Below are 18,794 nucleotides of genomic sequence, written 5' to 3'. Positions count from 1 at the left end.
TCCGAGCCGTCGGATCGTGCATCCGACGGCTCGGATCTCATCTTGGCAACTAATGATTGAGAGCCGTTTATTGCCGAGACGGACGGTAATTGGTCAAGGCTATGAATAACTTTCGGTTTCGCTGGTGTACGTCTTTATCCAGGTTAATATTTTTAGGATCATAACTTAATTAATTCTAAAAAACTACAAAATTATTTTATTAACTTTGAAAACTATTTAAGCCACTCTTGATTTGAGTAATATTGAATAATGATTCAATTTGGTATAGATTTAAGTGGAGGAATGGAGAGAACATTAGAATTTTTACTCAAATTTTTTTGTTTGATGAAACTAAGGCAACGTACAGACTGAAGATCACTTGTTTATATCAAATCATTTTGAATCGACATAAAAAAATAGAGAAAAAGACAGGCAACAAGGTTTTAATGATTGGTTTGACTTATCATAGGTGTGGTCTTGCGGCTCTTGCCCTACGGAAGTGGAAGCTGTCATCGAAGATATTCGCTTTGATCGGTTAGGATTTGTGATTTTCTTTTTATTTTTAGGTTGGCGAAGGTAGTTGCGTACGCTTTAGCAACTTCGAATTTGTGAGATTCTAGTATTCGTATTTGGGAAGCTAGACCTTCTGATTGGTTATTGAATCTTCTTTGGAACGATAATTGTTTTCTTTAATGTACTGCTTTATATGATCTTTGTTATGAATGAAATTTCGTACCATGTTGACAAAAAAAAAAGTTTTAATGATTACGATGGTTCACCCTTTAAGCATTAGACTTTTATTTTATGCTTGTACCAGTTCAATATATAATGGGCAATGCATTCACGAACTAATTTGTATATTATGAAATATATTTTGACTTTATAACTAACGAAAGGGACCCTGTTAATTCTTTTGTGTAAATTTTTGGAAGCCCTCGAAGGCCACCCTGTCATCTTCCCCTCAGAAAAGGCCCCATTAACAGCCTGAAGAAGACTTCTATTAATTTTATGCTAGCTTCTACCAGTTCGATTTTTGTTCAATAATGGGCCATCCAATGGTATTTTAATTATGCCTTGCCCACACATAGAATTGGAAATTCTGCAGTGCCCTCCTCTATTGTGCACCTAACAGGACAGATTCGGACCGTCAATCTCGGCAATGAATTGTTTAGATGTGTTTGTAAACTATTACCGGTCAAAGTTAATTACTATCGGTAATAATTAACAAATATATCTGAACTATTTATTGTTGAGATGGACGATCCGAATCTGCCATGTAGACACTACAGAGAGTGCCCAGCCGCATCCTTGGATCCGCCCAACACTTATTGTTTTCTATATCATTATTTTATAAGCACTCCATAAATAGAGTCTATGGCTCCTAGATCAACAAAGCATATACCATTACCTTCATAGGAGACTGAAAGATTGGCAACAAATTTGAGAGGAAAGATCTAATGAGGAAATTGGAAGCCCTCTCCATCCTTTCTTTAACTCTTCTTTTGAGCTCACTTGCACTTTCTCAAGGTCAAGCTCTAGGACCTGATCAAGGTATGATCGATATTCTGAAACCCTTACTTTTTAATTACTTGAAAATTGATAGCCGTCTACTTTATCAATGAACTAGGGAAACCGACACCGTATGTGCATGGTATCCCTTTAAACCCTCCTTCGCTGTACATGTTCCTTCAGATGATTCACTTTCTGAGATGCTACCGGCTTCGGTCATCGAGTTTAAAATTGTCATGGTTTTATCTTGAGCTGAGGCGACTTATCGAACTCTTTCGCTTGAAGTAGGGGAGGCATTCCATGCTACGTATGCACGAACAATTGTTCAGCGCTACTTATAAGTTTGGCTAATATATATCTCCCATTGGAAATTAGTACATGCAATATCCAAACCCCATAAATAAATTTTCATTTCCTTTGAATCCAATCCCTTTCTCATAGTACTGATCACAACCAGTATATAGTCTTAAACTGGTACTGTCCTGTCCATCTGAAATTCACCTTTTGCAAAGAAAGGAAAAATTATTGGTACTTCCATGACGGCCATTTCGACCGCTTGACACTCTCGCATCTCTTCTCACTATGACACCCATTTGCTGTAAAATATGGTACAGGTTACTCGTCTGCGTCGCAGCGGCGACATCACCCTATGCTTGCTCAAGAAAAGCCATTGAAAGGTCAGTTTTACCATTTCAACTTTCGTTCTTATTATGTTTATTTAGGGTTTTGTTCTGGGCCTCTTCTACAAAACCCATACCATACGTTGTTTGGTCTCATTTCACATGCATTTATGTCTCTCGACATGGTTTATATTGGTATTGCAATACTTCCGGAGCGTTGGGAAAATACTCATAATCGATAAAGGCTAATATATATATTTTTTAATTTCAAAGCAAATCTTTTATATTTTGAAGTAAATAAGGGAAAATATTGTAATCCCTTCTACTCTAAATATAATCGACAAAAACTACCCAGACTATAGAGTTTTTAAAATTGGATGTTGTGTCTTTAATTCATATTATTAGGTGATGATTAAAGTGAATTATTAATAACCTTATTCTCCATTTTGTCCCTCATCCAAATTAACCAAGTACTATTTAATCCTTCATTGAAACCAAACCAACTAATTTCTCTGTCCCAAAATGTTAAGACATTCTGGGATAGCGTGTCATTTTAAATTCCCTATATCTTTTAATGTAATAATGTGAATGTTAAAAAATATGCAATATAGATTTTGTTTGATGGATTTTAAATAATTCTATTAAACAAAGTTTTCAAAATTACATAAGAGTTTATAAATCGAAAGATATAAGCAATCTAAAATAGCACACAGTCCCAAAAATGTTTTAACATTTTGGGACGGAGGGAGTACTTTTGAATTCACCACCCATAAAAATCACATTAATGTGAATCTGTCCTCTATAATAACTTCTACTACTATCTTATCCACCTCCATAAATAATACCCCCAAACTCCTTGCACATTCAATTGGGCCGTAAGGATACAAAGTTTGAAACTAAGAATACAAAAACGATATATCCAAAACAGCAGTATAATTAACAAAAACAAGTATTGTCGTTCGTGGTATTTTTACATGTACCCAACCAATTTTGGGCTAATAAGCTAGCCAAATGGCCTATTTTTTTGTCATTGTTAATTTTTTTTCGCATTTGTTAGTTTTTCGTCGATTTCTTTTGGATTATTGCTTATGTCATGACGAAAGGAATCTAGCTAATAAGTAAAAATTTACGATCGAAACCCACATTTTTCTGAATAAGATAACTAAAATAAGCCAATTTTTTGTCTTTATTCAAAAAAAAAATATAGATTTCGATCATAAGTTTCTAACTTTTTAGATTCCTTCCATCATGACAAAGCAATAATTCACAAAAAAATCGACGAAAAACTAAAAAATGTAAAAAAATAAAATAAACAAGAACAAAAAAAAGGCCATTTGGCTCATTAGGCCGAAATAGGCCCGTTTTTGTAGGTAATCAAAACACACCACATAACAGACAACTCCAAAACGCATCTACCAGATCTCCTTGTTTGAGTTTTCCTTTTCTTTCGATATGAGTATAGTAGGTTTGTGTGAACAAATGGCTCTTGACAGAGCTCAATGGAGGAAAATAATTCATGTAGCCAACCCCAAGTGATTGGGACTTAAGGCTCGGTTTGGTTTGGTTTGGTTTAGTTTTCCTTTTCTTAGAATTCAATATCCGAATATAGCGTTCATGTAATCACGTACATTTGTATGATATAATATAGGAAGTATGTCATATTCAATATCCCAGTTTTAGTTTTTTTGAATAAGAAGATAAAAATAAACCCACTAAAACTGGGTTTTGATTCAATGTCTTTTTTGGACCCAATTTTGATTTTCTTCAATTTTCACATATGCCAATCATGTATTTACTAAAGTCCGATGAACACGATTTTCGGTATGATTAAGGTTCTTGCCGAACTCTACATAATGAACGGGATCATCCAAATGTGATCGGAAAATGACTGGAAAATTAGAAACTTCCCGGAGGGGATACCAACCCCCTTTGTATACCAAGAATACATAAAAGTTTCTCGTGTAGATGTATGTAGTATGTATGCAGAAAGTTTCAAATGAGAATCTCTTAAAATGCGGACCCCCCTTTCCTGATCGAATTTCGATGATCCGAGCCTTTCAATGTATTCAGAACGTGATTTTACGGGTATCCGTGAGAAATAGGCAAAAGAAAAAGACCGGGAAGGGATTGATTTGAGCAATTTTTTACTAAACTGTTTAATAAAAAACTGTTTGGATGAAGCCCTTCCCGGTCATTGTTTTTGTTGATTTCTCGCATGTACACTTAAAATCATGTTTTGATCACATTGAGCGGCTTGGATCATCAAAATTCGATCGGTAAATGGGAGAAATGGAAAGATCTGTATTTTAACTAAAATGAGGACCCCCTCATGGAAAACAGACTGTGTAAAATGAGGACCCCCTCATGGACATTATGGCATATTGATCAGGTTCACCTTTCTCAAATTCAATATCGATCTCAATGTAATTAACCTTGTATAGTTAATTCTTTTCAATAATGATGAAATGAATTTCAGGGAGGCAGTGCAAATTTAACTTTGGATTACCAGAGGGTACCAAATGCGGGTCCAAAGGGAACCAGTCGTGCAAAGATCGCTACAATCGTCCCCCATTGCACGTTCAGGAATGTGAATGTCAATCACATCTACCTCCTGTACCTGGCAATTACTGCGCATGCCGTTTTTCTTGTTAATAGTAATTTCAATCAAAATTCAATAAAATGATGTTTTTCCAAAAACATCTGTCTTGTGATTCTTTTGGATGATGTGTGACGAAATACTATTATTTGTTGGGCTGTTTTGGATAATTCAAAATGGCCTAACGAACAAGCATCGATCGTAGGACTTCCTTAGGTATTTCGTTACACATGACACCCGCCAAAAAATACAAAAAAGATAGTAGATGTTTATATCTATGTCGCTGCTGTTTAATATTGGGGCGGAGGAGGTGTACGTTTGTTTACGCCGACAAGTAAATGATTGTTAACTTGAAATTTTAGAGGTTTTTTTTTTTTTTTACATGCACCTATGTAAGAATGTTTTATGGTTCGTGTTCACCAGAAGAACTTCAGAGACCAATCCGGCTTAAAGAACAATTAAACTTGACTTGAAAAACTATTGGTATGGTTAGTGATGAGAAAAAATGGAGTTGTGCAGGGACCGGACACTCTAGCCACGCCCTTGCGTCCACCCCGGACTGATTGACGATTATGGTGATTCATGTTTTTTGCCAATATAGTATACATCGGCGAATGTTAGTTGGGAAAGTTTAGTCAATTAGTCCACAGAGGCTATCCATAGCCTTGAATCCACAAACCACCCACAGCGGGGCTCGAACCCTGGTCTCCCATAAGAGAGAGCCAGGAGTTATCAACTGGGCTGTAAGCCCATTGGTTGGTGATTCATGGTTTTTTTTTTTTTTTTTCGGTCAAATAGAAATAATATGAAACTAGCGAATCCAAGTCACAAGGTAAGGTACCATATTACAACCCATCCTAAAAAGGGGGAAATACAAGAACCATCAGTTTTGATGAGTTACTCCTGTTCTGTGTTTTGTTATTTATAGTGTTAAAAATAAGTCAAAGTCCACTTTGACCTCCTATGGTTTGAGTCATGTGACGATACACCCCGTATGTTTGAAAGTGTGCAATAACACCCCTGTGCATTTTGTGAAGTGTGCACAAGACACCCAATTTCGTCTATAATAACGTCAAGTGTGTGATGGACGCGCATCAAAAGTTCGATATACCCTCATCTTCTCCCTTGATATTGTAAATTTTGACAAGTACTACATCTATACCAAAATTCAAGTTGATCAAAAAATGAAAACCTCATGGTCAAATCGAATTTATTATGAAGGAAATTTTCAAATTTAAATTTATCATTCATCTTAAAAAGAATTAGATCACTGAGTTATTGATATCTAATCGAATGTGTGTGTGTGTGTGTATATATGTATATATATATATATATATATATATATATATATATATATATTTATTTATAGAGATGCTCTACAATTTGATGCATGGAATATCTTCAGTCTATCACTGAGTTATTGATTTTTTTTTCATTCAACTTCCCTACAATTTGACTGTTTAATCAACTTCAGTCTATTACTACAAAAAAATAAAAAAAATTTAAATTGACAAAGAAAAAAGGCAGCTTACAAATATACGAGACTCGAACCTAAACATTAATTTGTCCGGATCGATAAGGAGTCTCTTGTTCTGAATGATTTATGTTGACATCACGAAAATCAAGGATTAATATTCTGAAAAGAAATCCCTGATATTCCTATATGTGGTGGCCCCAGGGATCATCCTGTCTCTTCGCGAGCTTCATAGGCATCTTATCTGTTGAAACAAGACAAATGACATGTTAACTATGGCAATCTTTAGGGGCAAAAAAAAATATAAAAATGCCTTTAAGCTTTAGATAAACTCAGTGACCTTTTCTTTTAAAGCATACGTACAAAAATTAATAATAAATTTGCATAGAAATTAATATTAACTCTATGAAAATTCATGACCTCGAGACAAAAACTCATAACACATAAATTAATGTCATGAATTCGGTTGATGTTATGAAATTATAGAATATATGTACATGTTAAAAATTTCTATTCAAAAGTAATAAGATTGAGTTTTTTTTTTTGATCAAGCAGATCAACGGGGATTAGGAGTAGTTAGTAAGTTATTCCACAGATGGTTCAAAGGCTGTCCATAGTTCTGAACTACAAATGCCCATGACGGAGCTCGAGCCCTTCATCCCTGGGAATTGTTTTCAGATCAAGTGAATGACAAATAAGAGTATCTCGAGCAGATATTGTAAAAATTATATTTAAAAGTGTATTTTGCTACTTATTTAGCATTCTGTTTTATAAAAATAAAAAAAAACCCTTATTATGTACTCCCTCTGTCACATTTTTAATTGGGTGTAAAAATACAAAAAAAAAAAACTATACACAAAAATATATTTTTTGGGGATTGAAAAATGCAAGATTTTTTGTAAGAAATATTTAAAATGAGACGGAGGGAGTATTTGGTAAGAGTATCTCCAGCAAATGAGAAGCTAAAGGAGAAGCAAACTTACGAGGGACATTGGAATTCGAAGTCTCGAGCAGTTCCCTTGCAGCCACCTCCAAAGCAAAAACAAGGGTAAAGATCAAAAGGACTTTCCAAAGTACAAAAAACATTTTCAGAGCCATTTTTTCTTTAGTATAATTAGGGAAGGGGATCTAGGGTTCATGACCTTTTATAGCACAAAATAAAAACTAAAATGACTTGGGCCACAGGAAAGTCTTCACAGAAGACTTGGACTTTTAATTAGGCAAAGGGCATTAGTGCAAGTGCATGGTCAAAAAGAAGAGAGAAACATAATCACGGCAGAGTTGTGAACAAGTTTTTGCAGAATCGTACAACCGCAACCGTTCGTTTCCACAATTAATGATTGAGATTATTTTTCAATTTTTGACCGGTCAAAATTGGTTTTCAATCTAGACCGTCTAAAAACACTTTTGGACGCGTGCGATTGGGCTCCGTAAACCCATTACGAAAACCTCAAAAAGAAATGATGTTCTCCAAAACCTCCGTAAAAATGATGTTCTCCAAAAAGAAATGGTACATCAAAAAATTCAATAATGTCTAAGAAAATTCAATGCAAGTGGGCTTGACCTTCAACGGTTCAACCAGTAGACATTTCTACGCGTATAATTTGTCGTTGTTTTCATACCTTTTCAAAGTGATGATTTAAAAAAAATTACTTTTCTGTTTAATTAATTTGGGTATGGGTTTGTCGCGTGGATATATATAAAGTTTCTACAATTTCAAGATTTGAATTTTGTCAGACCTATCAAATAAGTTCTAAGCGGGTGGGCTAGGTTTTTATGTTTATGTATTAATCATGTCGTCCGGAGATTAAATTATTTACTCCGCCGTTGTAAATATTGTTTCTTCCAAATCAATTATATTGCGCCACATCACAATGTTCTATTAATTGAGACCATTGTTTTGACTACATGATCTAATGTAATTGATTTGGAGTAAACATATATTTACACTGCCGGTGTATATTATTTATTCTCCATTCAAATTATTGTGATAATATCTTTTTGCAAAAAATGCAAGTTTTAATGTAACCAAACTACTCCCTCCGTTTCATATTGCTAGACTTTCTTTTCTTTTTTGGCCTTCAATTCTTTCCTTATTTGGAAATTAAGTCAAATAAAAAAAAGTAGTAACTTTCCAAAGTTATCCATCATAAATTAGCTATAATTGTACTTGAAAGAGAGAGAAAGTTGGGGTAAATTAGGAAATTATGCCCTTGAATTTAAAGCTTATTGGCTTTTTTGGTTCTCAAATATTGATTTTTAATTATCTCATTTTCGTCCTCAATGTTTCAATTTTGAACCAATCAAGTTCCCAGATCTAACGCTGTGAGCCCCATCCGTTAAAATGAGGGGCATCCTCGTTGTTTTACCCACCCCCATTTCTATCAATCAAAAACTGAAAAAAAAGAAGAAGAAGAAGAAAGAAAGAAAGCCAGCGGCAGCCATGGCCATCGCTGCCTGCCCCTACCATCCTCTCCTCTCTTCTTTCTCGTTCATGGCTTGGCACCTTTTCTGTACAAATTCCCCAATCCTTGCAAAGCATGCATATGATGATCATGAGGCCAGAAAGTTGGAATGTGGGAGCGTTTGGTAATTGGGTTTGGGTAGGAATTGGGGGTTGGAAGAGGGGAGGTTTCGGCGAGAGGAGAAGACGGGGGCAATGGTGGGTTCGAAGGAGGAGAGAGTGAAGAAGAGGAGAGAAAGGAATATGAGAAGGGAGCCGAGGAGGGGGTATGGATTGGGCTTTGGAGAGGAGGGGGTATGGATTGGTGAGGCGTCGCGACTGATGAGTGGTGGTGGAGTGTTGATGTTTATGGTGGATTTGAAGAACTGTAATGGAATGAAATCCATTACAGTTGCAGCCTTTCCTCTTTCCTCCTCTTTTTTTATTTCCGTTTATGTTTGACATTTTTTTCGTTTATGTTCGACAGAAATGGGGTGGGTGATATGACGAGGATGCCCCTCATTTTAATGGATGGGGCTCATGGCGTTAGACCTGGTGACATGATTGGTTCAAAATTGAAACGTTGGGGACCAAATGTCTCCAATATTTACATTAGGGACAAAAATGAGACGAGATCAATACTTTGGGGACTAAACAGATTAATAAGCCAATTTAAATTCAAATGCGTTATTCGATCGCATGTCCTCTTAAAAAATTAAAAATTGTCATAAAGGACCAAAAATATGGGACGAGTGGAGCAATAATTGCGAACTCAATAGTGTGACTGAATACATGATACATTTTCCCTTTAATTTTGTAAGATTTCTTTGAGGGATCAAATTTAAAGTTAATTGACAATATAGGGTAAAGTGACATCTAAGATTATATTTATCAAATTCGGATGACTTCGAACAAAAGATGTGCAATGAAGCCTAACAAATTTAAAGTACCTTAATTTGTTCGTTTTCTTTAATTCCTCTTCCCTATATGATGACGGTTGTCCTAGGCATTGAAAACAAAAAGTAATTATTCCCTCCGTTCCCAGTTTTTAAATCTCTTTTCGGGATCTCAATTTAATAAAGAGACATAATTATTGCATGTTTGATCACTTGATTTTTCAATTTTACCCTTCAATCTTTTTGGAAAAAAATTGATGCGGAATAGTGCATTTTTTACATCAGTCAGTTGGGGTTGAATTTTCTTTTTTTCCAATTAGTAGGAGATATTATTACATCATGTATGAAATATAAAGTACAAATCACGGGACATTTGCATCCATTGTGTGAGAGTCTACGAGATAACTAAGTCCAACAATTGGACCAACAATCACTATGAGCCAAACTCAACTACAAACTTCATTAAGGGGAGAAACAACCCCAACAAATACAAATAAAAGAACACATACATACAAGTGGAGAGACTCGAACTACTGAACCACACGCAATTGGGGTTGATTTCCCAGCTATTTAGGCGCCAGAATAAGAGCCCAAAACAGAATAAAACTCTCACTCCGAAAATCAAGGCGCCAACAAAAGAGAAAAAGGGGGTCATTTTGAAATTCAAAGTGTCCCTCAAAATTAGTAAAAACAAGGGTAAAATGGGAAATTGGTTGACTATTAGCTATATAGTTTTAAAGTGGGACAAAATTTTTGGTACAGTAAAAAAATGGGGTAACTGAGACTTAAAAAATGGGGACGGAGTGAGTAAATCAAAGTACTGAAATCTTCAATCTTGTACTATGATTATTTTTTTCCCCTTAATTCTTTCCTTTATTTGGAAGTGAGGCATTCATGAAAAACTGCATACTTCTATGATACGAATGCCCTTTGAAATCAACACCTCAAGGCTCAAATCATTTGTTTTCTCCTTTTTCACAAGTACTCTTGCCTCCAAATATTATGAATATTTAGTTTTATCAGTCATTTTATTTTTAGTTTTATCAGCCCAGAGATCATTACGCTACAAAATTTAGTACAAAAATGATTGGGTGAATTAATGTGCATTCGATTATAATTGTGGTCATGTTATGAGGTATAATTTCTAAGCACGTAGCAACATTTACACTTATGGGCGCACGGGACATATATGATCTATTTTTGATCTCTCTGTATTCGGCTCAATGTATCGAACCATTAGGAGGACCAACCTAGCTGTTTAATTGCTAGTTTGGGAGCTCAATTAAAATCGTAACAAATGTATATTAATAGCACGCAGATTGTCAAACATGATTATTCGCTTTTATAGGGCAGTTGGTCTAGGAATGTTACAAGTTACAACCACATAAAGCTAGAAACAACAAACGACAATGTTACAATTGAAGTTATTTATGGAGTACAAGATTTCACTATAATTTTTTTTGGTAAGTAGGATTTCACTACAATTTCATTAGATAATTTACTCTTCTTTTTTTTTTCCAATTATTGCTAGAAAAATATAGAAAAGCAAAAATAGCAGCCCACAACTATATATGAGACTCGAACCCAAATATTAGTCCTGATGAGGAGCCTCTTATTCCGGAAGAGATGAAATTAATTTCATGGGTTATGGCCCCACGGAACATCGCGTCTGCGTAACTTCTCTATAGGTGACATCTCTGTTGAACAAGACAATAATGGAATTTCTTTAGCAAAAAAAAAACAATTTCTATATATTGAACCATAAAATTCTTTTTTCAGAAACTAACCTATTTAAAAAGTCACTAAAGAAATAAGAAAAAAAGACTAATCAAATTTGACATTGTTTGTGTTTCGTTTTCTTATCTTCAGTGACGTTTTTTTTTAATCTTCAAAATATGGTCCATGTTTCGGTTATTATTCCAGTTTCTTTTTGGTCGAGATAAACCGAACAAGTACATAAAAAACATAAAAAATGTCACATTCCAGAGGGGGCAAAAATTATCACCATTTTGGCTGAAATTACCGAGAATCGTTCTCAAAATTGCTACAATACAGATCCCTTATTCGGAGGTGTACGGTATGCAATTCTTGAATTCATCGCCTTACATTCATAATTAACCTTTGTACTATAAAAATACATAACATACGTAGGAAATTCATCATGTTTGTACAAAAGATTCACAAAACATGACGAATTTCCTATGTTTAATAAAATTTTCTTCACCATTCAAAAAAAGATTCACAACATCGAGACAAAATCTCGTGCAAAAATTTATGAAGTCAAGGTCATTTTCTCGAATTTATACTCGAGATTATGTTTTTGTAAACAAATAATTAGTTGCGAATTAAAGAATAAAGTTACGAATTTGTATCAAAGTATCATAAAATTCTATCCATTGAAGGGTGAATATCTTATACACTCATACATATAAAGAGTTGGTATTCTAGCATTTTCGGAATATTATTTTCGGATCAAGTAAATTAGGCCTGTCAATGGACCGGATTTGATCCGGATCCGATCTGAAAAATCCGATCCGAATCCAATAACGTCGATCCGATAATCCGAATCCAGTAATCCAAATACAGATTAGATCGTATTAAATCCGTTATCAATCCGATCTGAAATTTTATTTTTTAAATTTTATTAAAAAAATTGTAAATTTTTTATTTTGAAAAAAAAATTGTTTAAGAAGTTGTATTTTTATTTTTAATTTTTAATTTTTTTAATTTTTTTTTGGAAAATAATTTTTTTTGAATTTTTTTTTTGCTAAAATTTTTGAAGTAAATAAAGTTTTTGGATCGGATCGGATCCGAATTTTGTAGATTCGAATTACTATTATCGGATTCGAATTTATCGAATTCGAATCGAATTCAGCCCATTCACAAGCCTAAAGTAAATAAACAGATATAAGAGGGGAAAACTCACGAGGGACAAGGGAATCCGAAGTCTGGAGCAGTTCCCTGGCAGCCACTTGAAAAGCCAAGAGGAGGGTACAGATCAAAAGGACTTTCCAAACCACAAAAAGCATTTTGATATCCATTTTTCCTCAAGCATAAGGACAGGGGATATATAGGGCTCGTGTCTTTTTATAGCCCCAATAATACTACGAAGACTTGGGCAACAAGAAAACTTCAAAGACAGGGTCCTTCCCTTCTCTCTCTAGAAACTATTCCTCTCCCCTTCTCTCTCTAGCTCTCGAAATTTAGGGGGATGGGGGAGGCGCTGCCGCTGTGCCTCCTCCTCCTCCTCCTCCCCCTCTTTCTTCCTTTATGAAAAACGATCGGCATGGTAACGAGATGGCTGGAGGCGGCGGTGCTGGTGGAAGAAGCTGGGTTTATGGCTCTTGACATCCGGGGTTCCTCCGATTGTTTATGGGTGCCGATTTGGCGGTTACTTAGCGGTCAATTTTGGGGATACCGGACGGCGACAAGGGTTTAATTCTTACCGAATTGTGTGTATACAACAAATTTGAATCCTTAATCGTAAAAATGACGGTCAAGATACGACTGCTTCCTGTAATCTTGATTTGAACTGCAGTGTGAAGGGAAGCCCGGTCATATTGAGAAACTTCATACTCGAATACCTTTGAAATTAACACTTCAAACATGTGTTTCTGTCCATTTTTGACAAGTGATCTTGCCTCAATAGTTTTGGTACTTGTGCCTTAAAATAGAGTATTTTTTACAAGGCAATCACGCTAAGTTATTGGTTAGGTAGATGGACTTTGAATATTAACCACACCAAGAGTTCATGGTTTAAAATTCTCTAGATTCATTACAGAATAAGATATATTTGTTTTTCAAGGACAATGAAAAAGAAGTAGATTCGTTAAAGGACCAGAAAGAAACAATAACCGGAACGAAATCGGGTTTGGCTAAGTGGGGATGAAAAAATAATTAAAAGGCTTGCCATCAAGAAGTCGTAAGTTCGAATCCCATGAAGGTCAAATTAACATTCTGAACAACCAAAGCTTTGATTTCTCGATCTTCTGTTGTCATTTGCCATGTCAAGGGTTTGAGCCGTGGTACACACACTCACACCCAAAAAAAAAAAAAACATTCCAAACATTGGGGCCATTGAAAAATTGCCTAGCCGTTTGTTTTAGGGCCCCACAAATAATTGAGCTGTGCACAAGCTGGTCCGAAAATCTGTTATTAGAAAAAATAAAGGACGAAAAATGGAACAATATGCCTTATCTTTCTCACTCCTCAAATTCACCTAAACTTCACATCTTCTTATAATTCATTGACATATTTTTGCTTTTGTATATATTCTTGTAATTTATCAAACATTTTTTTTTCCCTCTTGTTCAAACAGATATGAAGGATAGGGAGCTTGTTGTTGCCCTTGATAATCCTTGGGCTCCACAATCAACCATGATCTATATCTCACTAAACTAATATTACAATTGATATATTTGAGATCAAGATCAGCTGGGATGTCCGATTCTTCGACAACGGGAATTTTTCATCGCAAAAGCTAAAATCCAGCTGAGACAGTGTACGAGTACGAAGGGAACGTCCTAAACGGGGAGGGGAAGGGGATCACTCGATTAATAACTCCTCATCTAGTGTTTGGTTTGGAGTATTGTTTGTAAGTATGAGAAATTGATTAATTCCACTATGTACTCGTGTAATTTTATTTATTTTTTTTTGCTCAAACGGAAATATATTTTTTCTATGGACAATAGAAAAAAATGAAGTGAAATTGTAATCTATTTCGTGGATTTTTTTGGAACCATGGCTTTACTCCTATAGACACATTGCGTTTTTATCCTGACATTAACACTCAAGATGCTTTTCTCTTTTGCTTCTTCCTTTTCTACTTCATTCGCCAAAAACTCAAGGGGTTACTTTGCACTAAAGGAGAAGTACAAAAAGAAGATGGACTACTCATTTCTCAGCAGGGCGCATTCGGACCATTCATCTCAGCAAATCAATGATCCGGATTGAAAACAAACTCTTTAACTCTTTTTAATCCGGACTGTTGAAAACACTTTTGGATGACTTGGATGTGCCTTGCAGCTTTGGAAGGCACCCCTGCACTACAGGGCTTCTGAATCCGTATATCCCCAGAGATCAATTTTTTTTTTTTTTCAGCCCCAAAGATCATTACGCTACAAAGTTTGTAGAAAAATGATTGGGTGAATTCATGTGGTCATGAGGTATAATTTCTGAGTACGTAGCAACATTTACACTAACGGGCGCGCGGGACATGACCTATTTTTTATCTCTCTGTATTCGGCTCAATGGATCGAACCATTCGGAGGACCAATTAACCTTGGAGTTTAATTGCTAGTTTAAGGGCTCAATTAAAATTGGAGCAAAGCTTCGTATATTAATAGCACGCAGATTGTCAAACATGGTTATTCACTTTTATAAGGCAGTTGGTCCAAGAATGTTTCAAGTTACAAGTTACAACCACATAAAGCTAGAAACTACAAACGACAATTTTTACAATTGAAGTTATTTATACAAGATTTCACTACAATTTCATTAGATAATTTACTCTTTTTTTCAATTATTAATTGCTAGAAAAATATAGGGGTAGTTAAATAGGAGTCCTCTCCCCTAGTAATACTTAAGTCTCCATCATTAGTGATTTGAATACTTAAGTCTCCGTCCTGATATTCAAAAAATGCCAATAACACCCTTAATTAATATGGAGAAACTATTTTTTTTCTGATTAACCCTTAATAAAAAAGAAGAAGAAATTGTAACCGAAAATCATGGATCATTTAACTCCTCTCTCTGATGCATTAAACCCCTATTTAAAACCCCAATCCCATAATGTGTGCCACAATCACACAAAACTCTCTCTCCTCTCTATCTCTGTCTCTCTCTCCCCTCGGCTTCCAATTGACCAATGACACCGCACTGTAACCTCGCCGCCGCCGTCGATTGTCGTTGGTCCAGCCGTCCTACAACCTCGCTGCCATTGCCCTAGAAAGAGTTTTGGAATCATGGAATTTCTAGTTGGTGGTCCAAAACAATGGAATAGCTTTTCCACCGAACCAGATCTGGTTATTCACGGGGCCATTGTCGAATTTCTCTCACATAAGCCTCGATTCTGCCACCAGAAGTGGTAGAAAGCCGAGATTGGTTAATTTGTGGAGCGATGCCGCAGTCGACTGGCGATGGAAGAACACACAAATACGCTGTCGTCGATTGATGATTATGGTAGTTATTTGAATATTAACGAAATGGAAATATTGTTCCGTTTGCCGAGCAAAAAAAAAATTGTTCCTGTTCTTTGGTTCATTCATGGGTTTAATTTTCCCTTCTCCTTTTGTTCGTGTAATGACAAATCTTTTGGGTTTCCATCGAAAAAGCTAAAGCATTTTGTTTCTTTGGGGACTGAAAGGAACCATTGTTGGAATCATATTGATTCAACTTACCATGGATTCTGATTGTTCGTGATTCTTTTTCTTTTTTTTTTTTTGGGTGCTTCGGAATTTTGATTGTTCTGATGTTGTGACAAAATGTGTCATGATAAAACATGCTGAATTTGAAGAATTTGTCATAAAATGGTTGTCATAGTTGATCCTCACTGATTGTTGCCTGATTTGTACCAAAATGTGTCATGTTAAAACATGCTAGAATTTGTCATAAAATGGTTGTCATAGTTGATCCTCACTAATTGTTGACTAATTTTGTACCAAAATGTGTCATGTTAAAACATGCTGAATTTGCGAAATTTGTCATAAAATGGTTGCCATAGTTGATCCTCAATTGTCATGATAATTTTGCTTCGGGCAATCGAGAGGCGAATGCGTCGGGCGGCAATGGTCGTCATCGATCAAGAGAGAGTGATCCAAATTGATGATGGATTTGACGGTGTCAGCCGGCCACTATGGGGTTGACGGCGATGGTGGGGTTGATCGGTGACAGTAGAGGTGATCGGCCATAGCTACTAGTACAAGCTTTTCTCTTTCATTTTTTTTTTTGTTTTGCTTAAAAGAGAAACACGGCCCGAACCAGAGAGAGAGAGAGAGAGAGAGAGGGGAAGATGGAGGTTTACCAGTGAGTGACATAATGTTGTGGAAGAGGGTCACCGAAGCGGGTTGGAGAACAGCGGCCCAAGATTGGATTTGGACGAGGACGAGAAAATAGGAACATAACTGGTTTTAAATGGGATTTCCTAATCCCTGAAATGAGGGGTGGGGGGCATGGTAATTAAAGAAAATTAAATTATTCTATATATTAATATTAATATATAGATAGGGGTATAACAGTGTAACATGACAATTTGAGGATGAGAACATAAGTATTCAAACCCGTCAGGATGGACACCTAAATAAGTCTTGTAAATAGGATGCCTATTTAATTTGTTCAAAAATATAGAAAAGCTAGAATACCAGCCCACAACTATATATGAGACAAGAACCCAAACATTAGTCCTAATGAGGAGCCTCTTATTCCGGAAGAGATGAAATTAATTTCATGGGTTATGGCTCCATGGCTTATCGTGTTTGCCCAACCTCTTCATGGGTGAGGGTGATATCTCTGTTGAACAAGACAAGTGGAATGTCAATAATGGCATTTCTTTAGCAAATCAAAACAAAAATAAAAAATTTCTATTGAAATTTGAAACATAAAATTCTTTTTCAGAAACTACCCCATTTAAAAATTCACTGAAGAAAGAAGAAAAAAAGAGTAATCAAATTTGACATTGTTTGTGTTTCGTTTTCTTATCTTCAGTGACGTTTTTTTTTTTTAATCTTCAAATATGGTCCATGTTTCGGTTAGTATTCCGGGTTTTTTTGTCGAAAAAAACCGAACAAGTACATAAAAAATATCCAAAAATGTCACATTCGATCTAGAGGGGACAAAATTATGGCTGAAATTACTGAGAATTGTTCTCGAAACTGCTACAATGTAGACCCCTTCTTCAGAGGTGTATATGTGGTATGCAATTCTTGAATTGATCACCTTAAATTCATAATTAACCTTGTATAAAAACACATAACATAATTAAAAAATTCCTCATGTTTTTGCTTTCATATATATTCTTGTATTTCCTCTTGTTCAAACAGGTATGAAGGATAGGGAGCTTGTTGTTGCCCTTGATAATCCTTGGGCCCCACAATCAACCATGATCCATAGGTTTTTTTTTTTTTCCACAATGATAACAGGTGACATTAAAGATCCAAGAAATAATACATTAAGAGAAAATTCTATCCCTAAATAAGGGATCAAAAAACTAAATAGGGGAAAACTCTGTTCAAAGACTGCCCAACTCTAACTAAATGCATCGCTCCAAACAGACGGAGCACTACAAAAAACAACCAAAAATACCCATACAGGGGTGATAGAAGCCCCACAAACAAAGAGAAATCCCACACAGGGGACACCAAAGAAAGGAACCAGAAAAAAGAAAAAAACCAGTAACGGAATCAGACAGAGTCCGCCGTACCGGAATAGACTTCATCCACCCACCAAGATCTCACACTCAGCAGGAGGAGGACGCCTCCGGCAACCACGATCTGCAAGCCACTACACCCAAAAGCCATAGGACTGCACGACGGAAGGGGCGGCGGATGGTGGTTTGGAGAGAAGGAGGATGGGGTGAAAGAGGAAAGAGAGAAAACCTCCGAAATTTAGAATCAGGAGATTGAAAAATCCCAAAAGGGGAGAAATTCACCATGATCTATATCTCACTAAACCAATATTACGGTTGATATATTTGGGATCAAGAGTTGGAATGTCCAATTTTTTTGACAACGGGAATTTCATCGCAGAAGCTGAAATTACGGAGCGACATTTCCACTTATGGGGCCCCAGGGGCATTTTGGCGGAAAAAAAAGAAAAAGAAAAAAAACATTTACACTTATGGTTATGGGTGGGACATGATCTATTTTTGATCTCTCTGTATTTGGCTCAATGAATCCAACGATTCGGAGGATCAACCTCACTGTTTGCTAGGTTGAGAGCTCAGTTAAAATCCGAGCGAAGCTTCGTATGATCTTTTTTTTCATTAGCAAAGAAAAGTTTTCATATCATTAATAAAAATAATACAAAATAGAAATCCTATGGTGGGAGCATTATGCATAAATGGTAGTACCTCAGCTATCACTACACATCACCTCACATTTTTTTCCCAAAAAACCCCCCACAAAAAGAAAAACACCAACAAGTTGACAAGACACCAACAAACACCCAAAAAAGAGCCCAGCTCAAACAGAAGAGCCCAAACCCACAAAAACCAAACCTAAGAAATGATACATTAGGGAGCTTCATATGATCTTGCCCAGCACAAGTATTAATAGCACGCAGA

At 35.8% G+C, this 18,794-nt stretch overlaps 3 long non-coding RNA genes across 3 annotated transcripts; 1 reads left to right on the top strand and 2 right to left on the bottom strand.

The window, feature by feature from the left end:
• Window positions 1–1,787: 1,787 nt before the first annotated feature.
• Window positions 1,788–5,060, top strand: LOC131318141 (uncharacterized). The gene is made up of 2 exons (XR_009197513.1): window positions 1,788–2,165; window positions 4,585–5,060. It is a non-coding gene; the product is annotated as an uncharacterized LOC131318141 (long non-coding RNA).
• Window positions 5,061–6,261: 1,201 nt separating this feature from the next.
• On the bottom strand, window positions 6,262–7,308 carry LOC131318131 (uncharacterized). Its single transcript, XR_009197502.1, has 2 exons — window positions 7,162–7,308; window positions 6,262–6,422 (listed from the first exon to the last, which is right to left on the bottom strand). It is a non-coding gene; the product is annotated as an uncharacterized LOC131318131 (long non-coding RNA).
• Window positions 7,309–10,908: 3,600 nt separating this feature from the next.
• Window positions 10,909–12,640, bottom strand: LOC131318144 (uncharacterized). Its single transcript, XR_009197516.1, has 2 exons — window positions 12,444–12,640; window positions 10,909–11,214 (listed from the first exon to the last, which is right to left on the bottom strand). It is a non-coding gene; the product is annotated as an uncharacterized LOC131318144 (long non-coding RNA).
• Window positions 12,641–18,794: the final 6,154 nt, after the last annotated feature.

This window comes from Rhododendron vialii, chromosome 2a (genome assembly GCF_030253575.1).
Source record: "Rhododendron vialii isolate Sample 1 chromosome 2a, ASM3025357v1".
Lineage (NCBI taxonomy): Eukaryota > Viridiplantae > Streptophyta > Magnoliopsida > Ericales > Ericaceae > Rhododendron > Rhododendron vialii.
The sequence above is the reverse complement of the archived record's forward strand: the minus strand, read 5'-3'. Positions and strand labels throughout refer to the sequence as shown.